Source organism: Peromyscus eremicus, chromosome 23, assembly GCF_949786415.1.
Source record: "Peromyscus eremicus chromosome 23, PerEre_H2_v1, whole genome shotgun sequence".
Taxonomy (NCBI): Eukaryota; Metazoa; Chordata; class Mammalia; order Rodentia; family Cricetidae; genus Peromyscus; species Peromyscus eremicus.
In genome coordinates, this window is record NC_081438.1 from 5,131,953 (window position 1) to 5,155,898 (window position 23,946).

Below are 23,946 nucleotides of genomic sequence, written 5' to 3' on the forward strand. Positions count from 1 at the left end.
TACCCAAACCTTGTCAATCGTCCCTTGATTAAACCCTCCTCTAATTATCCAATTTGAGCATGCCATCTGTTTCTTATGTAGACCCTGTCTACACCGACCACACCGCATCAGCCTGTCGTAGGCCCTCCACCATGTTAAACTTTAAAAAAAAAGCAACATTAATAATACAGCATGCTACAGCTTTGTGTAGTTCCGTCTATGCATTCACCTTTTCCCAAAGCTATAATAACAACGTAAAGAGAAAGTCTAATTTCTCTTTACAACATAATTGTGCAGTGGAGTTTGTATGAGCTAAATATAATCCGGAGAACAAGCTTTTTCGTGCCATCAAAATTCATGTTAACAACTATAAAGAGAAAACTCCAGAACTGATGCCCCTGAGTCAAGATTTAAGGGGAAATATATTCCAGTATTTAAACCAATCCACTAATATTCGAGAGTCTATGTGGCCAGTAAGTTGGGGTGTGTGTACGTGTGTGAGCAACAAGGAACGTGAGCTGAGCAGGTTTGGTCTTCTTTGTATTAAATAAGTGTACTTTCAAAGAGGTAAATTTGGGCTGGTGAGGTGGCCTCGGTGGGTAAGGGCGTTTGCTACCAAGCCTGACCTGAGTTCAGTACACGGTGGAAGGAAGGAGAGAACCAACTCCCTGAAGCTGTTCTTTGGCCCCCACAGACGTGCCCAACACCCCAACCCACACACGGGAAGCAATGTAGAAAACAAACAAGACCTCAACAGGGCGGATGCAGCCGGATGTGGTGCTAACAGGTGTACTCCCGAAGTCGGGAGGCTGAATCAGGAAGAGCGAAGGTTTGCAGCCTGGGTGGGCCACATATTGAGACCCTGTCTTTCAAAAAACAAAAACAAACAAAGCTGGGGCTAGAGGGGATGGCTCAGTTAGGAAGCTCTCAGAAGATCCGAGTTCAGTTCCCGGCACCCCTCCCAGGGACTTACAACTCCAGCTCCAGGGACGCCGGTGCCTCTGGCTCCTCTCATGTGCACAGACCCCGCCAACACACACCATAATTTAAAAACAATATTTTGAAAAGTTAGATGCAAATTTCATTTCCATAAATCAAACGGTATGTTTCGTGATCATGAGGAAGCTTGCTATCTGCATAATAAGTTAGTCAAATAACCACCTTTTGATGTTTAGAGCCAATCAGATTGCGAGGCACATCGACTCAGTGTCCTTCCAGTGGAATTTATCTTCAGTCTGCAGGGAGGCTTGCTCGTCTTCCATGCTCCTGAAATAGCAGAAATTATGGAATGGAATTTAGAGGAAAGATAAGGAAATTGCCATTTATAGACTACACAGAAAACTCAGGCAATTTGCATCTGTTAGGCACATTTAACCCTGAAAATAAACACACATTCCATCGCTTTCTTATTTTCTATATCTGAAAAAAAGAAAAAGAAAAAGAAAACCCACAAAAAAACACACAAAAAAAAATCAGCCTGGCAAGTATACAAATCAAAATCCACTTTTTTTCAAAGCAGAAAGCCAAGTGAAAACACTTCTCAGTGCAGGATTATAAAGCTCCCATCCACAGCTTCAGTGGCTCCCCACTGCTCTTGGGATCAAGTCCAGATTTCTTCACACAGCCTGGCTCCTCAAGCATCCGTATTCTCAAGCCTCCTTGCTGCTTCTGCCTCGAAGGCCTGAGCATTCCCTGGCCCTGCTGCACACTCTCCTCCACATTAAAACTCAGATCCCTGCCATCTCCACACAATCTGCACTTCCCGGGGAATGTCTGTCTCGCCAGCTGGGCCCACCGCACTGGCTCCTTAATGTCCAACACCAGCGAAGGGCTTGCCGCGCTGCCTGATGGGGGCCATTTCCCTCCGTGGTCGGGTTTCCTCTGGCCCCGGAAGGGCACCGCGCAATGCCTCTCTCAAATGCAGGGGCAGTCTAAACCAGGTATGATGGTATACACACACAACCCCAGCATTCTGGAGGACACAGGAGGATGAGAAGTTCAAGGTCATCCTTGGCTACATAGTGAGTTAAAAGCCAGCCTGAGTAACCTGAGACCCTGTCTCCAAAAAAATTAAATAAACAAAGAGATAAAATAAAAATAAAACATGGGGAAGTCAACAAAGCTTTCCTGGAAGTTCTATAAGCTCTTTCCCTCATTGTATTTTCTTCACTTTCTCTCTCTCTCTCTCTCTCTCTCTTTCTCTCTCTCTCTCACACACACACACACACACACACACACACAAAGCACATATATAATACATACCACACACACCACACACACATATATAATACATACCATACACACACCACACACACACACAAGCACATATATAATACATACCACAAACACACACATACACACACACACACACACACACACACACACGTTGGCTCCAGGATGACGAGTTCCTGCTGAGGTCCCAAAGACAATGAGACGTCCCTCAGGCCTTGCACCTGCAGATTTGTGGAGCACCTGGTCACATGACTATGACTGTTGGTTTTCCACATGCAGGACACATGTGCAGTGAGGTTGCCTCACCTCCTCCAGGATGTTGCAGCTGCACATTTGGACTAGGCCAGCTCAAGGGCAGGAGGTAGTGAGGTCTCCGTGAGGATGAGGGTGCCGTGTTGAGCACGGCCCTATCCCGATCCCACAGAATACAGTCCTAACGATTTTGAGCAGTAAGGATTGATGAGTCCATTTTACAGAGGGGAACACTGAGGCACTTGTGTGTTTTGTTCTTGTTTTTAGGATTTATCCAAAGGTTCAGGTCATAGTGTCAGGATATCAACTCAAATTTCTCTGCTTTTCAAATGTCTACAAGCTCTGAGGCCCATCTTTATAACTTCAAAAGTGACGTCCTAGTCTGAGGTAATGGCTCCCTTGGTAAAAGCGTTTGCCACAAAAGCCCAAGAACCTGAGTTGATCCCCCAGCAACCCTGCAAAAGCAAAAACAAACAAACAAACAACCCTGGGCCCTGTGCACAGATGTGATCTGAGGACTGGGGGAGTGGGGGGGGTGGAGTCAGGCTAGCCAATCAGTGAGCCCCGCGTCACTCAGGGGCCGTGCCTCAGAAAACAAGGTGGATGGCACCTGAGGAGTGACACTCAGGAAACAATACCTCTCTCTTCCACAAGCACATGCACACCTGTACACAAACACGCACACCTGTACACACAAACACGCACACCTGTACACACACACACATGCATACCAGCCTTCTAAAACAAAGGAAACAACATTGACTGCCTCCCATTACTCATAAAAATCAACTTTTAAAAATTATTTTTATTTTGCTATGCAGTGGTGTCGAACCTTTAGTTCCAGCACTTGGGAGGCAGAGGCAGGTGGATCTCTGTGAGTTCGAGGCCAGCCTGGTCTACAAAGCGAGATCTAGGACAGGCATCAAAACTACACACAGAGAAACCTTGTCTCGAAAAACCAAAAAGAAAAAAAAAATTTAAAAAGCATTTTTTTTTTTAACCTGACGTGTATGGTTGTTTGCCTGCATGTATGTCTGTGTACCACGTGCATGCCTGGTACCTGTGGAGGCCAGAATGGGCATCAGATCCTCTTGGGCTGAAGTTAAGATAGTTTCCAGCTGCCCTGTGGGTAATGGGAACTGAACCCAGGTCCTCTGAAAGAGCAGCCAGTGCTTTTGATCATGGAAAGATGGCTATCTTTCCAGCCCCTGAAAATTAATTTTTCCCAACATGTTGTGTTGTCTAATAAATGCCAAACACAGTGTTAGACCAGTGGGGTTTGCCCAGACAGGACGGACCTTGTTATGGACTGGGAGCACGGACTTAGAAAATGCCCCACTTGCCTGCCTGCAGCCGGATCTTATGGAGGCGTTTCCTCAACTGAGGCTCCTTCTCCAGTGACTCCAGCTGTGTCAAGTTGACACAAAACCAGCCAGCACAACTGACCCCTTGTCAGCGTGACACACAAACACATCACTGAGAGGCCACAACCTTTCCTTTCTAGTTCATCCTCCAAGATCTCACATTAAACATAAATAACTTTAGAAGTACCACAGTCTTTGCAAATTCAAACACATTAAAAGATCAGTTTGGTTTTGTTGTTGTTGTATTTGGTTTGGTTTGGTTTTTCGAGACAGTGTTTCTCTGTGTAGCCCTGGCTGTCCTGGAGCTTACTCTGTAGACCAGGCTGGCCTCAAACTCACAGAGATCCACCTGCCTCTGCCTCTGCCACAACCACCAGGCAAGACCAGTTATGTTTAAAAAACAAAACAAAACAAAAGTCTCTTTTAAAATGCAAAAAGTAGGGCTGGAGAGATGGCTCAATGGTTAAGAGCACTGGCTGCTCTTCCAGAGAACCCGGGTTCAATTCCCAGCACCCACATGGCAGCTCACAACTGTCTGTAAGTTCACATCTCCAAGATCTGACACCTTCAGACCAATGCATATAAAATAAAGTTAAAATAAATTTTTAAAAAAAATCCAAAAAGCCTCTCAACTGTGAGCTCCTTTAAATTAAAAATAAGTTAAATATTTTCTTATTTCAGGAGGGAAGAACCAGGACACAGTCACATTAATTCAAAGCAAAACCAAACCCTGTATAAATAAGTCAATGTCCAACAATGTCTGGGCTTCACTCACCATCTTCTGGGCTCCTCCCAAGGGCCTAGGTCACTTCTCCAGCTCCGCCCTCTGCTGCACACACAGCTTGTCTTCTCGGCTCCGGCTGGCTCCACTCCACAGCTGCTCCTGGCCTTGGTGGCTATCATCTCCAAAATGCTGGGGGTCTCTGCTGCAACAGGGCTGCACTTTCACAAACAGCCACTAAAAGGTTCGTTTTATGGTACGAAGCCTCAACTTCTCTGAAAAGGGTCTATTTGTGTACACGTCCACACGGAAGTCCGTCATCGGAGGAAGTCAGGACAGGAACTCCAGCAGGGCAGGCGCCTGGAGGCAGGAGCTGATGCAGAGGCCGTGGAGGGGTGCTGCTGACTGGCTTGCTCCTCATGGCTTGCTCAGCCTGCTTTCTTGTAGAACCCGGGACCTCCAGCCCAGGGATGGCTCCACCCACAGTGGGCGGGGCCTTCCCCCATGCCACCACTGATGCTGTTCTTGGTGGTCGTCCCACAGTACTGGCATCTCCAAAACGCTGGGGTCTCTGCAGCAACTGGACCACACTTTCACCAATAGCCTCTCCTGGGCTCCCTTCATGGTGTCAAGCCTCAACTTCTCTTCATGACCCCTTCAGTCCTGGGCCTTCAACTGCCACTGAGGCTGCACCTTCACCAATGGCCTCCCTGGCCTCTCATAGTACCGAGCCTCAGCTGCTCTCCATGACCCCTTCATCCCTTCAAAACTAATACCACCTGGGTGACTCTTACACTACCAAGTTCAGCTGCCAGCATGAGGTGTAACCTTGGCTGCCTCTGGAACACAGCTTTTGTGTGCTGACCCTGAGGAAACCCTTCCTAGAAGACTTCACCTCAGTGATGCTGGTCTCGTAATCACCACTAATTTCGCAACCCCAGCTGGCCACATCAGTTGTCCCAGTAAAACAAAGGTTTTATTTTGGTGGTGCCGGGATCTTGTTATCACTGCTGATTCTTCAGCCCCAGCTGACCAGAACCACTGACTCTTGATTCAACCGCCCCGATGATCTTTACATGGCTTTCAAACTTCCATCTGGAACTTCAGCAGCCAAGCCCCTATCGTCTGCATCCCTCTCAATACCCTTGGTGTGCAAGCTTCCACAGAATAGCTCACCAAAGCTTTGAACACCCCAATTTCCAAAGTCCGTCCACAGTCCTCCTAAAGACACATTGTCAGGTCTGTCACAGCAACACCTCACTATGCTGGTACTGAGTTTTGTCCCAGTCAGGGTTCCTATCCTGAGACACCATGACCAAAGCACCTTGGGGAGGAAAGGGTTTATTTGGTTTACACTTCCACATCACAGTTCCTCACTGAAGGAAGTCAGGGCAGGAACTCAAGCAGGGCAGGAACCTGGAGGCAGGAGCCATGGAGGGGTGCTTGCCTACGGCCTGATCTTATGGAGGCATCTTCTCAATAGAAAATCCATATTTATGTGTTTATGTTCGTGTCTGTGTGGATAACAGCAGGAGGATTCCTAGGATTCATTGGCCACACAGCCTAGGCGAACAGTGAGGTCCAAGTACAGTGAGAACCCTTGTCTCAAAAAATAAATAAAATAAAAAATAAAGTGGAATGCTATCAAGGAAGACAGCAGATGTTGACCTCCAAGAGCACATGCATCAGTGTGTGCGCACACACATACACACACACATGCACACAGACACAGATACACACACACATGCACAAACATGTACATATACTACATATACATACATACATATAAAAATTTTTAAAGAAGATAAATTAGGGGCTGGAGTGATAGCTCTGTGGTTATGAGCACTGACTGCTCTTCCAGAGGACCCTATTCCAACACCAACATGGCAGCTCACAACCCTGCTATTCTGGTCTCAGGGGATCTGACACCCTCTTCTGGCCACTGCAGGAACTGCATGCTGGTGAACACACACACACACACACACACACACACACACACACACACACACACACCCATACACATGTAGGATGTAGAATATCAGATAAAGGCGAGTGGAAAGGCTGAGAGAATGAGGCATTGCACGGTGGGAAGTGATGTAGAAGGATCATGGAAGGCCTCATAGAGAAGCTGCTGACTGAGTGAAAACCTGAAGGAGGTTTGGGAGGGAAACATCCCAGTCTCTGAAGGGAGAGTGTCCTTGAACGAGGAAATAGAGCAAAGCTTGAGGCCATGATGTGTTCCAAGCAGGAAAAAAAGAGGCCACTAGAGCAGAGGGTGAGGAGGAGGGTAGAGAGGTCAGTGGACAGGAGAACAAGTAGGCACCCTGTGGGTACCATAAAGGCTCTGGCTCCATAGCTGGACATGGTAGAGCACACCTTTAACCCCAGTACTGGGGAGGCAGAGGCAGGAGATCTCTGTGAGTTTAAGGCCAGCCTGGACTACACAGTGAGACCTGGTCTAAAACAGAAAACAAAGTCTTTGGCTTCAGAGAAGAAAGGAAAATCACAGGAAAGCTAGGCTAGAGAACTGATACAATCTAACCGAGTACAAAAGGCAGATGCTAGCTGGGCGGTGGTGGCCCACGCCTTTAATCTCAGCACTCGGGAGGCAGAGCCAGGCGGATCTCTGTGAGTTCGAGGCCAGCCTGGGCTACCAAGCAAATTCCAGGAAAGGCGCAAAGCTACACAGAGAAACCCTGTCTCGAAAAACCAAAAAAAAAAAAAAAAAGGCAGATGCTATTTCCATCCACCCATCCGTCCACCCATCCATCCATCTATTCATGCATCCACCCACCCACCCATCCACCCATCCACCCACCCACCCATCCATTTACCCATCCACCTACCCACTCATCCATCCATCTATCCATCCATCCATCCATCCATCCATCCATCCACCCACCCACCCATCCATCCATCTACCCATCCACCCACCCACCCATCCATCCATCCATCCACCCATCCACCCATCCATCCATCCATCCACCCATCCACCCACCCATCCATCTATCCATCCATCCATCCATCCATCCATCCATCCATCTATCCATGCATCCATCCATCCACCCATCCATCTATCCATCCATCCATCCATCCATCCATCCATCCATCCATCTATCCATGCATCCATGCATCCATCCATCCACCCACCCACCCATCCATCCATCCATCCACCCATCCACCCATCCATCCATCCATCCACCCATCCACCCATCCAACCATCCATCCATCCATCCATCCATCCATCCATCCATCCATCCATCCATCTATCCATGCATCCATCCATCCACCCATCCACCCACCCATCCATCTATCCATCCATCCATCCATCCATCCATCCATCCATCCATCCATCTATCCATGCATCCATCCATGCCATTTAGAAGCCACCTGCCCAGGTAAGCTGGACACCCCCAGAGTGACCCTGGGCAGTTGAGTGTGTTTTCTGTGCTGACTACAAAGCCCAGAGCAGAAAGGAAGAATTCTCAGCTTTGACCTTGTCCACACCTTCCTGCAGCCCCGGAGAATGGCCCCAGGTAGCTGCAGGGCTCTGCACTCCAGAGGCTTTGGGAACCTGCAGGTTATAAATAGCCTCCCCTGTAGCAGGGAAAGGAATTGAGATGCTCTGTGAGTCAGTGCCGCAGAACCACAGCCCCCCTCTCCCCCAGGCAGCACTGCTCCTACTCTGAGACACCCTGCCTGGGACATCCCCTCCTTACCATTTAACCAAGGTAGGGGCTCTGATTCTAACCATGACCCCCCCCCCACACACACACACACTTCTTCCTCCTCCCAGGTCTTCTGGAGCATCAGGAAGCCACCGTCTCCTTAGATCTGAGGCACAGGGTTGTATACTAGTTCAGCTCAGGATCTGCAGTTGGTCCTGCCTGGATTTCAGGCCCAAATTTTCTCTTTGTTTTTGTTTTTGTTTTGTTTTGTTTTGTTGTTTTTGAGACAGGGTTTCCCTGTGTAATAGCGCTGGCTGTCCTGGAACTCACTTTGTAGACCAGGCTGGCCTCAAACTCACGGAGATCCACCTGCCTCTGCCTCTTGAGTGCTGGGATTAAAGGTGTGTGCCACCACTGCCCAGTCTTTTTTTTTTTTTTAAATTACATTGAGAGAGAGAGAGAGAGAGAATGTGTGTGTGTGTGTGTGTGTATGTGTGTGTGTGTGCACACGCTTGTGCTCATTCTCACATCACAAAGCACATGTAGCCGGGCGGTGGTGGCGCACGCCTTTAATCCCAGCACTCGGGAGGCAGAGCCAGGCGGATCTCTGTGAGTTCGAGGCCAGCCTGGGCTACCAAGTGAGTCCCAGGAAAGGCGCAAAGCTACACAGAGAAACCCTGTCTCGAAAAACCAAAAAAAAAAAAAAAAAAAAAAAAAAAAGACACAAAGCACATGTAGAGAGAGGTCAGAGGATAACTTTCCAGAGTCAGGTCTCTCCTTCCACCGTGGTTCGTGGACCGAACACAGATCCTCAGGCTTGCTGGTCCGGTCTGTACCTTGAATCACTGAGCCATCCCAGAAGCTCAGCTCTGCCAGTTCTTACAGCCCTGTGACCTTTATTTCACTCACGGGAGCCTCATTCATAAAATGGATGACGATGACCTTACCTGCTCTGAGGAAATGTACAGGGTCAAAATCCAGTGTGCAGCCCCAGCTGTGGCAGGAAGTAGCTGCTCAAGTAATGGGTCGAGAGCCCCTGTGCTTAACTGAACTATAATCCAGAAGTAAGGGACAAGGAGGTGGCTTCCGTCCATCCTCTCACGCCTGCCGCGACCCTGAAGCATGAAATCCTGACCTCCAATATCTCCAGTCTTCCAAACTGTGTTTCACAGTCTGTCATCTACAGGAACCTGGAAACGGAGTCTGGGAGAGAAGCATGTGGCTTGTCCAAGGCCACACTGTACCCCATATGGCAGAATCTGTAGTCAGTAGAAAGACACAGTCTTATTGCCAGAGGCCCAAGGACAGAAGCAGATGCTGTGTGTGGAAGCAAAAGAGTACAGCCCACAAGGAGTGGGTGTTTTCTGCTTCCCCTGGCCACTGCCTCTAGCCTGGGAGGTGAGAGACTCCCTGCGCCCCCACTGTGCCCTGTAACTTCCCGCCAAGGATGGGGTCTTATTGTTGCTTTGTTTTTAGACAGGGTCTTCTGTAGCCCAGGCTGACCTTGAACTCACTATGCAGATGAGGGTGGCCTTGAACCTTTGATCCTCGTGCCTCCACCTCCAGAGAAGTGGGATGATGAGGAGTGTGTGCAGTCGTGTCTGGCTTATGTGGCAATGGGGTAGAAGCTAGGGCTTCACGCAGGCTAGGCAAGTACTCTACCAACTGAGCTACACCCCAGCCTTCCCATAAAGATGACTACTAATTCAGGCACATTGACTCACGCCTATGATCCCAGTGCTTAAAAGGCAGAAACTGGAAGATCTGGGAGTTTGAGGCACATGATGAGACCTTGTCTCAAATTTTTAAAAAATTTATCATTTCTTTATATTTTTAGATTTATTTTTATTTTAGTTATGTGTGTTTGTGTCTGTGTCTGTGAATGTGAATGCAGGTACCCTTGGAAGCCAGAAGAGGGCGACAGAGCCCCTGGAGCTGCCTGATGTAGGTATCTGGAACCATACTCAGGTCAGAGTAACGTTAGTCTTGACTGCTGAGTCATCACTCTCAAACGTGTGTGTGTGTGTGTGTGTGTGTGTGTGTGTGTGTGTGTGTGTGTGTGTGTGTGTGTGTGTGTGTGTGTGTACATGCATGTGTGGTGTGTGTTTGTGTGTTTCCTTTTTTTTTTCTTTTTTTAGTTTTTTTTTTGAGACAGGGTCTCTCTATGCAGCTCTGGTTATCTTGGGACTCCCTCTGTAGACCAGGCTGGGCTCCAACTCACAGAGATCCTCCTGCCTCTGCCTCCTGAGTACTGGGATTAAAGGTGTGTGCCACCAAGCCTGGCCCATGCACATTATTTAAGGGGGAATGTTTTGGTAAGAATTTGGATTCACTGATCTCGATATCCATTGCTATTCCAGGGTTCTGTCTAGTCATTGCCCGTTTTATTCTCCACGTTTCTAACTGATCGCTTTAAATTTCCTCCACCAGCCAGGTCGTGATGGTGCAGGCCTTTAGTCCCAGCACTTGGGAAGCAGAGCCAGGCGGATCTCTGTGAGTTCGAGGCCAGCCTGGTCTACAGAGCGAGATCCAGGACAGGCACCAAAACTGCACAGAGAAACCTCGTCTCAAAAAAAAAAAAAAAAAAAAAAAAAAAAAAAAAAAATCCCTCCACCATATTAGAGGCCTGCAGAGCAGAAAGGTATGCCTTTGGGGTGTCAGGGGGATCTGGGCTCTCACCTGGCTCTGTCATTTCCTGGCTGTGTGACCTTGGACAAGTACCTCCATCTCTCTGAACGCTGTGCAAGTACATTTTAAGTAATCCCTATCTTGTGCCACAGGCCCTGGCACCATGCAGTAGGTCTGTCTTTGGGAACTTTTATTTTGGTGAGGAGGCTCATAAAGACATAATAAGCAAGCAAATAATCTCAGAAGGGCTGTGTTAATGAAGACAGTGGAACAAGGGACTGCGGTCCCCACTGCAGGAGGAGAGAAGGGCTTCTTTTTTAATAAATCCATCAGGATGAAAGTGACATTTGAGCCGGGATGTAGCGGGTGCACACCATCAATCCCAGCCTATAGAGGCAGAAGTGGGTGGATTCCCCTGTGAGTCTGAGACCAGCCTGGTCTACATGGTGAGTTCTAGGACAGCCAGAGCTACCTAGAGAGACCTTGTGTAACAACTAACAGCTGGACAGTGGTGGTGCACGCCTTTAATCCCAGCACTTGGGAAGCAGAGGCAGGCGGGTCTCTGTGAGTTCAAGGCCTGCCTGGTCTACAGAGCGAGATCCAGGACAGCCAAGGCTACACAGAGAAACCCTGTCTCAAAAAATCAAATCAAATCAAATCAAATAAAAAAACAAACAAAAAGTGCTGTTTATGATTTTGAGTAATGGGTGATAACGGCCGGCTGTGAGGTGCAAGCCGCGGGGGAAGAACGCGTTTGGTGTGTAGGGCTGGGGGCAGAGAGCGAGGGGAGAGGTGAAGTCAGAGGGCGGCCGGGGCAGATCCACAGCTCCAGATGCCAAGAGCCTCACAGCGTTTGGAGCAGGGGACCAGGCGGAGAGCTAGCGCAGGACTTGGCATCCAGCAGGCGCTCTGCGCACAGTAGCTGTTGGGGCTGCTAACCCCACCCCACCCCTGCGCTCCTCTCCTCCTCCTCCTGCCGCCGGGGACCCTCCTGCGCTCCCCCTTACCTCTCTGCCCCTCTCCTCACCACCATCCCTCCCTGGCGGCGGCAGGAAAGGGTGGGATCCCGGCAGCCAGGAAGCCTCATCCCTCCCCACCCTCCACCCCCTCTCCCCTCCCTCCCGCCCTCCTCCCCACCCTCCCACCGCAGCCCAGTGATTTTCCTGCCTCTTCACAAGGCGATTTTATTAAACATCTCGAAAAAATATTCTCTCACTCCCTCTCTCTTTATTTATAAAAATCAACTTAACACCCTGCTCCTTTGTTCTATTTGGATTCCAGAACAGCCTGGTGTATATTTAGCTGAAATCCCGCTCCTTTCCCCACAGATTCCGGCTCAGCCCCGACTCCGGGGGCTGCGGGGGGGGGGGGGGGGAGGAGGAGGAGGAGGGGGAGGAGGGACAGGGGCTGGCAGCCTGGGGGGGGGGCGGCTCGCGGGGTCCGTCCCGTGCGTCCTTTTCGTGGTATCTAGCGATCCCAAGTCCAGGCTTGGCCACCTTCTCGATCCTCCTGTCACTCTGTCCCATACAGATGTCCTCAAAGAAGAGAGAGCGAGCGGATGGAGTGGAAGCCCTGAGCCCTGATCTGGAGCCGGCAGTGGAAGGTGGGCCCGGGTTCAAGTCCCAACTCCTCACCCCCTGCCTATTTGGGTGTTGAGGAGCGACAGTGGGTGTCAACATGCTTATGACACTTGAGAGGGCAAACCAGGCTGTCCTTAAGGATGGAACCGCTCCACACAGAAGCGGCTTCCTCCAGGAGGCCTCCCCATGTTAAGCTGCCCCTCTATTCAGCTAACGGCATCCACACTGGGACCGACTCGCACGGGGGGTTCTGGAGACAATGAGCATGGTCCTTCCTCCCGGGACCTTAGCCTGAGCAGGAAATCTGGAAGTGGACAACGCTGCACTTGTTTTCATGGACACACGAGGCCTCTTCTCCCTTTGCGCAGAGCGGAACGCGCACTTGGCACATAAGGACCCCACACAGGATAATGCTTACCGCTGTGCCTGGGGGTCAGGGACCCCACACAGGATAATGCTTACCGCTGTGTCTGGGGGTCAGGGACAGCACAGAATGACAGGTTTATTTTGCAAGGTCCTGGCTCCATCACCAGCACAAAACAGGAGGGCCGGGGGTGCGAATAAATTGGACTCAGTCATCAAACCGGGAAGCGGATGTTTTGCGGGGGTCTGAAGGAGTGGGAGTGGGTGGGTGAGGGGGGGGGAATGGGCAGTAGGAAGTGGATATAATCAAGACACACACACAAAAAAAAAAAACAAAAAAAAACACACAAAAAAATAATCAAGACACATTACGTATGTCTTATGAAGTTGTCAAAGAATCGATGAAATATTTTAATAAAAGCAAACTGAATACAATTTCACAAAAGATTTGCAAATAAATAACCAATAGTCATATGCAAAGAAGCTCAAACATCTAGATGATGAAATACAAATTAAAATCACAAGATACGCCGGGCAGCAGTGGCGCATGCCTTTAATCCCAGCACTCGGGAGGCAGAGCCAGGCTGACCTCTGTGAGTTCAAGGCCAGCCTGGTCTACAGAGCGAGATCCAGGACAGGCATCAAAACTATACAGAGAAACCCTTTCTCGAAAAACCAAAATAAATAAATAAAATAAAATAAAATCACGAGATACTACGAACAAATTGGACCGGCTGACAAATGGGTAAATAAATTACGGTATATCCATACAAGTGACTGAATAGTACTCAGCTATGAAAAGGAATCAAATGCTGAGTTATGCTACAACGTAGATGAACCTCAAAAACACTATATTTTTTCCAGGTGTGGTGACACCTACCTGTAACCCCAGCGCCTGGGGTCTGAGGCAGAAGGATCTGATATCCAAAGCCAGTCCTTCCGTATAGTGAGACCCTGTCTCAAGGGAAAAAAAAAATTAGTGTCTGGAGAGACAGTTCAGCAGTTAAGAGCACATGCTGCTCCTGCAGGGGACCTGAGTTCAGGTCCCAGCACCCACACCAGGTGGCTCACAACTGCCTATAACTCCAGTCCCAGGGGACCCGACATCTCCGGGCTCTACGGGCACTTGCATCCATGTGCACACACACAAACACAGGTACACGCACACACATACATATCATTTAAAAAATACCCAGCAGTGGGGAGGCAGAGGCAGGCGGCTATCTGTGAGTTCAAGGCCAGCCTGGTCTACAAAGCGAGTTCCAGGAAAGGTGCAAAGCTACACAGAGAAACCATGTCTCGAAAAACCAAAAAAACAAAAATAAAAATAATAAAAATATTTTAAAAAATAAAGATCAATAGTAAGTATTCATGATATATAGCTATATATGAATATACATACCTGACAAAGAATGTGTACTTGGAATTAAGAACCCTGAGTACTTGGTGGCGCATGCCTTTAATCCCAGCCCTCAGGAGGCAGAGGCTGGCGGATCTCTGTGAGTTCGAGGCCAGCCTGGGCTACAGAGCGAGTTCCAGGACAGCCAGGGCCACACAGAGAAACCCTGTCTTGAAAAACAACAGCAGCAACAACCAACAGCCCTTAGCACCAAGACCAGGAGAGCAAACCCATCAAAGGCAGTGTCTGCAAGATGGCTCCGAGGGTAAAGGTGCTTGCCACACAAGCCTGGCACCCTGAGTTCAACTCCTCGAACCATGTAAGGTGGAGAGGACTGACTCACAGAATTGTTCTCTTCTCCTCCCAATCCCGCTACACTGTGGTGTGCGCACACGCACTATCATACATTTTTATTTTATTAATGTGTTTGCCTGTGTGTACGTATGCATGTGCATGCACCACATGCATGCCAGGTATCTCAGGAGGCCAGAAGAGGGCGTCACATCCCCTGAAACTGGAGTTACAGGTGGCTGTGCACCATCATGTGGGTGCTGGGAATTGAACCTGGTTCTCTAAAAAAGCAGCCAGTGTTCTTAACCATCTCTCCAGCCCCATCCACCTTTTTCTTTTTTAAGTAGGCAAAAATGACTGAACAAATGCTTTCACAAAGGAAGACATGAAAATGGCCAGTAAGCACAAGAAAAGACGTCCAAACTGGTGATCAGCTGGCGGGGAAGTACAAGTTAAAACCAAAATACGACACCCCTGCACACAGGTTAGAGTGAATTTCTCAGATGAGCAAAATGTCTAAACACACAGTATTGGTGGGAACATGGAGTGTAAAACAGCAGTTATGCTGGGGGAGACTGACAGTCCCTTATAAAGCTAAACACGCACCTAACTGTGGTCCCGTAATTCTACTCCCAGCCATTTACCTGAGAGAAATGAAATGCGTATGTATACGAAAGGCTGACACATGAATTTCACAGCTTTATTCTTTAGAAAAAAAATAATTTGATGTGTCTGCGTGTGCACCTGAGTGTGTATATGTGTGCACCACGTGCATGCAGGAGCCCAGAAAGTCGGCACAAGTTGTCAGATCCCTTGGAACTGGAGTTACAGGTGGTTTGTGCGCCACCATGTGGGTGCTGGGAACTGAACCTGGGTCATCTGTGAGACTGACAAATGTTCTAACCCCTGAGCCACCTTTCTAGCCCCTCTGGCTAGTTTTTATTGTCACTTTGACACAACCTAGAGTCACCAGGAAAGAGGGAACCTCAACTGAAGAATTGTCCAGATCAGATGGGCCAAGGGTCGTGTCTGCAAAACTTGTCTAGAACTCACTCTGTAGATCAGGCTGTCCTTGAACTCAGAAAATGCCTGCCTCTGCCTCTCAAGTGCTGAGATCAAAAGCGTGCGCCACCACACCAGTTTGTAAAACACTATCTTAAGTGAACATTGATGAGGATGGTCTTGAACCCCTGGTCCTTTCTGCCAATACCTACTGAGTGCTGGGATTATAAGAGTACACTTCCACATCCGGCTTTGCTTATTTATTTATTTATTTGTTTATTTATTTATTTAGCTTAAAAGAAGGTCTTACTATGTAGCCTTGGCTGGCCTGGAACTTGCTATGTAGACAAGGCTGCCCTGGAACTTATTGAGATCTCCCTGCCTCTGCTTCCTAAGTGCTGATATTAAAAGCATCCACTACCATGCCTGGCCCCTGCTTTTGAAACAGGGTCTCATTGTATTGCTCAGGTTGGTCCAAACTCCAGGACTCAAACAATCCTCCTGTTTTAGCCTCTCAACTAGCAGGGACTAACGGTAGACGATTGTACCTGGGTCTTCAGTTTTTCAAAGTAGGTCTTGGGTGGGTCCTGCCTCTTGGCTTTCGTACCCCAGGGTCACAATCTGAGTAGGGCTCACCTGTGTAATGAGTAGGATATACATTGTGGAGATGACAGTCTGTAGGTTTTTAGATAAACCCACTAGACACGCCAAGATCTTGCTCTTGGATTTTTCTGTAGAAGGTCCCTGAGGACACATGCACAGCCCTGGGGAAAGCCACCAGACTTCAGAGCAGCCAGTATCACCCAGTCTAGTGGCTCCTGCTTCCCGACTCAAAGGAACCTTGCAAGGTGCCAGACAATGGTGGGACACGCCTTTAACCCCAGCACTCAAGAAGCAGAGGCAGGGGGATCTCTGAGTTCGAGGCCAGCCTGATCTACAGAGCTAGTTCTAGGACAGCCAGGACTACACAGAGAAATCCTATTTCAAAATAATAAATAGATAGATAGATAGATAGATAGATAGATAGATAGATAGATAGATATAGATAGATGATAGATAGATAGATAGATAGATATAGATAGATAAAAGTTGGTCACACAATAAATAGAAACCATGCAAGGTAATAAATGTTCTTGCTCAGGTCAGGTTACTAACAGTACCAAAGTTAGTCCCAATGGCTAGAGAGGCTGAGGCAGGAGGATCCACTGTGCTGAGGAGATCAAGGCTAGCCAGGGCAGTATAGCGAGACCGTGTCTCCTAAATCAGTAAGTAGACACTGCTGTTAGACATCATCACATTTGCGGGTAATTTGTTCTACAGCCGTCATGACATAAGCTAACATTCACAGAGAGCACTGACCACGTGGTTTCTGTCGGCTGCCTGTTTGCCTGGCTAAATCCACTTTCTCCAGGTGTGCTGGCACACACGCACCTGCGCTCAGCACTCAGGTGGGAGAAGCAGGTGGAGCTTGGAGAGTTCCAGGCCAGCCAGAGCTATAGAGTGAGCTCTTGCTTCAAAAGAAATAAATCGGGGCTGGAGAGGTGGCTCAGCTTTAACTGCTAAGAACATGCCCTGCTCTTCTACAGGACCTGAGTTCAGCACCCCATGTCAGCTCACTCACAGCCACCTGTAACTCCAGGGGGGTCCTTTGCCTCTGGCCTTCCAGCCACTGGCCTCATATGCACATAGCATACAGACGTGCACCCTGAGACTGGCAGGATGGCTTGGTGGATAAAGACGCTTGGCCCCAAGCCCGATGACTAGAGTGTAATGCCTGGGACTTACATGGTGGGAGGAGAGAACTCACTCCTGACCTCAGACCTGCACGTGAGCACTGTGTCATGTACACACACACACACATACACACACACACACACACACACACACACACACACACACACACAGAAGCAAGCAGATCTCTGGGAGTTCCAGGCCAGCCACAGCTGCATAGTGAGAAAGACCTTGTCTCAAAACATATAGGGGCTGGCCACACAATAAATACATCTGTTTTTTTGTTTTTGGAGACAGGGTTTATCTGTGGAGTCCTGGCTGTCTTGGAACTCTCTCTGTAGACTAGGCTGGCCTTGAACTTGCAGAGACCTACCTGCTTCTGCCTCCTGAGTGCTGGGGTTAAAGGTGTGTGCCACCACTGCCTGGCAACTTGCAAGGTTTCTTTGAGTCTGAAAGCAGGAGCCACTGGGCTGGGTGATGCTGGCTGCCCTGGAGGCTGGTGGCTTTCCCCAGGGCTGTGTGCATGTGTCCTCAGGGACCTGGTGCTGGGATTATAGGCTTGCGTGCGCCATCGCCGACAGGGTAATAAATCTTGAAGAGAGAAGACAGACTTCAAGAACGTTATTCCCATCTATGTAACAAGTTTGAGGTCAGCCTGGGCTACACAAGACCCTGATGGCACAGCACTCAGGAAGCAGAGGCAGGAGAATCTCTCTGAGTTTGAGGCCACCCTGGTCTACATAATGAATTCTGGGTCAGCCAGGGTTACATAATGAGACCTATCTCAGAGGGGGACTTTGAGAAAAAAAAAAAAAAACTTTGGAGAGGGAGTGGAAGAAGATAAAATGGAAAAAGAAATCCCCTACTTTAGACAAGGAAGTAGATGATGTAAGAGGAACAAGGAGGAAACAGCAAACTGGACACCAAGGGCAAGTTCTGGTGCTCTGCGGGTCCCCGGGCACTAGCGTGAAAGCATGACCCGCTGGCACCGAGGATGCTCGCCTGTCCTTCCTCCTTGACGGTTAACAGTGGCTACAGTAGTTTAAGCCCAGATCTACTCCTGCGGACACCGATGTTCACCAGCCGGGCCCAGGGGCAAAGCTGGTGAAGTTCTGGGGATTAACGCAGCCCCGGGACACCCAGGAAGCAGCCCCGGCCTCCCTCGGTGAGAGACTCGAGTTATTTTTGAAAAGCAAGCGAGGCCTGCAGGCGGCCCTGGCAGAACTCGGAGCTGGAAGAAGATGGGCGAGCAGGAGCAGAGCGAAACAGACAGCTACCGCAGAGCCCACGCCCGGTCCCTATGACGTCAGCCCCACGCATTGTGACATAAGACGGTGGCGGTGGCGGCAGGGGATGGGGGGAGGCCTCCTTGCACCCCCCCCCTCCTTGGGTGCACTTTTATAAATTGTGGTAAGATATTCATAACCTAAAATTCATCCTTGGGAGTTTTTAACAACTCCCCCCCCACACACACACACCGGAGGGGGCGGGGCGGGCGGGGCGCTGAGTGACATTGAAGACCGAGCTCTTGCTGGAACAAGGGAGTGTGGATGCCAGCCAAAAAAATTGGTTCACCAAATGGTGCGGGGAGGTTCTGCTCTGTTTGGGAAGAATTCTGAAGTTGGAGGTCAGGTCATCGCTCTGGGGCAGAGCCGGGGCCCCGGGATCAGGGAAGAGGTCTTCCATTTCACTAAGGGAAGCTGGGTTAGAGAGGGGAGGGGGGCGGGCAGGAGGGCAGGTGCTCGGGCTGGGAACTGACAGCCGCAGGGGGGCAGAAAGCAGCCGAGCAGCCTAATGAGGCGTGCACTGTAAGGGAGAGGTGTTTGCAACTGGGCAGGGGGGTCATGGGCAGCAGCCAGAGGGAGCCGTCAAGTCCCCAAAATAACTCACCGCTTCTGCGGGAGAGGCTGGAACGAATCGAGGTGGGAATAATCCAAAAATCCAGCGGAGAGGCTGCCGGGAGCATTGGAAGCCGAGGACAATTAGGCAAATACAAAAGATGTATTTGCCCCCCACCCCACAAACACACAAGAGGGGTTGTTGTCCCAGAAAACTGTGCCAACCTAACCAGAAGATCTTCCTCGGGCCTCGGTCAGAAGGGCCCCAGTGGCTAAGCCTGTGAGCTCTGAAGCGGGGCTGTTGAGATTTGAATTCTCTTCTCCCTCACCCCCCCCCCACCCCCCCCCACCCCCGCTTTTGGTTTTCTGAGACAGGGTTTCTCCGAGTAGCCCTGGCTATCCTGGAACTCGCTCTGTAAACTGGGCTGGCCCTGAACTCAGAGATTTAAACCCAGAGACTGGAGGTGTGCGCCTCGGACTGTGGATCCCTCACTCCGAGCCTCTGTTTTCTCACCTGGAAAAGGGGGATTCAAATCATACTTGCCCCACAGGGTAGTTGAGATCAAGAAGTCAGTGTTGGGGGATTTTTATTACGGTCCATAATAAAGAGCTGTTGCCCAGTAGCTCTTTGGTCTCTCCCCCATCAGGGGAATGGGCAAAGGCATGCAGAGCCCAAGGCCAGCTGCGTGACATAGAAGTGGAAGCCCCGAGTTTCCATTTAGACGGCTCAACAGGTAGGGGTGCTTGCTGCACAGCCTGAGTTTGATCCCCAGAACCTGTAGTGGAAGGGAGAAGAGAACCAAAAGTTGTTCTCTGGACCCTCGCGCATGCTGTGGTGAGCAGCAACCCCCAGTTAGAATGGGAGGTGGCTGAGGACATGGCTCAGTGGTTAAGGGCACTCACTGCTCTTGTAAAGGACCCAGGTTTGGTTCCCAGCACCCACAGTAAGCGCTCACAACCGGCCCAATGGTGGTGGCCCAGGCCTTTAATCCCAGCATGCAGGAAGTAGAGGCGGGGTGGGGGTGGGGGTGGGGGTGGGGGGTGGGGGTGGGGTGTGTCTCTGTGAGTTCGACGACAGCCTGGTATACAGAGTGAGTTCCAGGAAATGTTCCAAAGCTACACAGAGGAACCCTGTCTCGAAAAACCAAATAAGTAAATTAATTAAATAAAGCCAGGCGGTGGTGATGCATGTCTTTAATCCCAGCACTCGGGAGGCAGAGCCATACGAATCTTCGTGAGTTCGAGGCCAGCCTGGTCTACAAAGTGAGATCCAGGACAGGCTCCAAAGCTACACAGAGAAACTCTGTCTCGAAAAAACCAAAAAATAAAAAGAGCTCTTAACTGTCTCTATCTCTACTTCTGGGAGATACAGTGCCCTCTGCTGGCCTCTGTGGCACCTGCACACATATGGTGCACATAAACTCAGGTAGGCACATATAAGTTCACATAAAGAAAAATAAATACACATTTAAAAGAGATTTAGATTTTGATACAGTCTAGCTGCCCTGGCCCCTCACCACCTGCAAGCAGTTTCCAGCCCCTCCCCCACCACCTCTCTCCAGGCCCTGCAGGAGGCAGATCCAATAAGGACATTGGAGTGAGACATTCGGGGTTCAGTGAGGACGCTTTGCTTTGGACTCATTCTAGGGCACTGGTCAAAGCCCTTCTCTGAGCCTCAGTGGGAGAGGTTTTTTTTCTTTCAAAGGTAGTTTTTTTTCTTTCAAACGGGCCCACCCATTTGAATCTGAATCTCTCCCTTCCCCTTTGTGCCAATTAGCCGGTTGAATCAGACCATGATGGGATGAGACACAGTCACCCCATGTAATAAGCATGAAAGACAGAGGTCAGCTTGGCCACGTGGGCTTGCTAGCCCATTCGGGGTGTGGCACACCATTTTTACGAAAAAAGGAATCCCCTTGCTGAACTAACTGCTCTCACTTTGTGTGTTCCTTTGTGAGACAGTGACCTGAGATAGTTGTTCCTCCACACTGTTTCCCTAGCTGCCGAGCAGGGGGCAGTAGGGGGCGATTCTAATCCTGGGGGGGGGTCTAGATTTTTGTTCCCTGGCTCAAAAATGGATATTGCGGGATAGACCGTGGAGAGGGGTAAAGGTGGCGCCCAACACCAGCAGGCAGTTCCCCTTCCTCCTCCCTCTTCCCTGGGGGATAGTTCCAAGTAGAGGGGCCGGGAGCAGGTGCTGTCCACAGGAGAGGCTGCAAGCAGACAACCACAGCCTGCCTCCCTCCTGGGTGCCAGGCGCTGTCCCGTATAGTGTGTGTGTGTGTGTGGGGGGGTGTCACAGCATTCACAAGGTGTCTTGTCCTCACAGGATTCTTACTGGAGGAAACCCGAGAACCCAGTCATAACAACTCAACAGCCAGAATAATTTCAGGATGGGAAAAAAAAAAATGCTATGTGAGCAAAACCTAATGTCGTCGTGGAGACGGGGTCTCATGTAGACCAGGCCAGCTTCAAACTCACTGTCTTGTTGGGAATGACCTTTAACTCCCGACCCTTCTGCTTCTGCCTCTTAAGTGTTGGGAACCCAGTCCTTACGCCACAACGCTCTGCTCAAAAAGAAAAAAGGCCAAATCTTTGTAAATCGAGTCCCGTGGGCCAGGCATTGCTAACAGATGTTAAATCACGTAAGTCCTTAGGACAGCCCTGTGTGAGTCAAGGTAATATCGCCACCCTTATTTTACACCCGAGGGAATGATAGCAGAGAGAGGTCTCGGAGTCAATTTCCTTTTTTTTTTTTTTTCCGAGACAGGGTTTCTCTGTGTAGCTTTGCGCCTTTTCCTGGAACTCACTTGGTAGCCCAGGCTGGCCTCGAACTCACAGAGATCCGCCTGGCTCTGCCTCCCGAGTGCTGGGATTAAAGGCGTGCGCCACCACCGCCCGGCAGGAGTCAATTTCCTAATGCCACACAGCCATTGAGAGGTAGAGCTGACATTTATACCCAGGCCATCTGGCTCCATGTGCTGCCCGGTAGGGGCAGCATTAAGTAGGGCAATTTGTCCAGAGAGAAGTCCTGTGAAGAGGTTGACATTTGAGCTAAAATGCAATAAGACAAGGCAAGTCCAGGGGGCAGAAGGGTCCAGATGGTGAGGACACTGAGTGCAAAGGCCCTGAGGCTGGAATGCAAGGAGACTAGCGTTAGCTGTAGTGGAGGACAGACGTGGTCACAAGGGTGCTAGCGCAGACACATGGGGGTGACATGGCACCCCATCCCTCCTCCAGGACATTCTGGACCTTCCTTGCTGTTCTGAGGAACGCTCAGAAGTGTGGCCTAAGATGTTTTGTGACAGGAGCAAGGGCCCTTTTCTCCAGAGTCAGGCCAATTAGGCTCAGGACAAGCTGATCCTCTGCCCTGCCCTGTGAAGAAACAGCCTTTGCTGGTCACCCACCCCCTGTTTAGCCTCTGCCCACAGCGCTCCCCAGGGGATGGCCTTGGAGCCTGGCAGAGTGGCAGGTGGCTCTTCGCTCCCTCACCCAGACACAGGAACACAGAGAACACCTTGCTTCCGCCCTGGTGGGTGCAGAGGCCAGAATCCAGTCATAGCCCAGTGAGGGGGTGAGGGGGTGCAGCATCCCAAGGCTGGATTTCGGGGGGGGGGCGCTGTCAGGGGGACTAGCAAGGGCTCCGTCATGCTTTAGACGGACCCTGTGCCATCTGCCATGTGGCTACCCTTCTGTCAGTATTAGGAAAACTAATCTTTACCCTATAGCGTTGTTGTGGAAATCAAACAGAGCATATGTGAGAAGGCACATTCTGGGGGCTGAGAATGTTCTAGAGCTTATCTGGTATGTAAGATGTGACAAGCTGTGTGTCTTTCTATATATATATTTTATGGCTCAATTTTTTTTTCCAGCGGGCAAAGCCCCTGGCCCTTGGCTAATACCACATAATGTTAGCTAGCATTAGTATGAAATGTTCCGTAAACATTTGTTGAGCAGGTCCCAGGACCTTTCCACGCAGCATTTATCATTTATTTCATCCACAGAGCTCTTGAGGCCTCAGACTCAACACTGTGTCTGGGATCGAGTTCTTCTGCTCATCTGTCTCTTCCTCCTTCCTCAGGCTTCCCTAGCGGCCACAGCTTCAGCTCAGAAAAGATGTCTCCCAGCACTCAGGAGGCAAGACAAAAGTGGATCTCCGAGAGTCTGAAGCCAGTCTGGTCTATATAGTAAATCCCAGGCCAGCCAAGCCAGCTAGCCAGCCCTACAAAGTGAGACCCTCAGAAAAAAAAAAAATGAAAATGTGTGTGCCTATCTTGGCATAGCAGCCCACACCTCTAATTCCAGTCCTTGGAAGGCTGAGGAGATCCGCCTGCCTCTGCTTCCCAAGTGCTGGGATTAAGGGCATGCGCTACCACACTCGGTCCTAACTCTCTTTTTAAAAATTAAAGATGGGGCTGGGCAGTGGTGGTACACACCTTTAATCCCAGCACTTGGGAGGCAGAGCCAGGCGGATCTCTGTGAGTTTGAGGCCAGCCTGGGCTACCAAGTGAGTTCCAGGAAAGGCACAAAGCTATATAGAGAAATCCTGTCTTGGAAAAAAAAAAAAAGTTCGGGGCTGGAGAGATGGCTCAGCGGTAGGAGCACTGGCTGCTCTTCTGGAGGACCTGGGTTCAATTCCCAGCACTCACATGGCAGGTCACACATGTCCGTAACTCCCGTTCCAGGGCTTCTGATACCCCCACACAGACATACATGTAGACAAAACACCAATGAATGTAAAATAAAGATAAATTAAGAAAGATAATTCAATGTTATTGCTCATCAGTTAATCTCAAGACTCTCCTAAAGGTGGAGAGAGGGTGGGAGATAAGTGTTGGCAAGGAGGTGAAAAAATGGGGACTTCTGTCATTTTTGTTGTTTGGTTTTTCGAGACAGGG

At 49.7% G+C, this 23,946-nt stretch overlaps 1 long non-coding RNA gene across 1 annotated transcript; it reads left to right on the forward strand.

Moving 5' to 3' along the window:
* Positions 1 to 18,515: 18,515 nt before the first annotated feature.
* LOC131898069 (uncharacterized) lies at positions 18,516 to 23,576 on the forward strand. The gene is made up of 3 exons (XR_009375840.1): positions 18,516 to 18,620; positions 21,378 to 21,693; positions 23,130 to 23,576. It is a non-coding gene; the product is annotated as an uncharacterized LOC131898069 (long non-coding RNA).
* Positions 23,577 to 23,946: the final 370 nt, after the last annotated feature.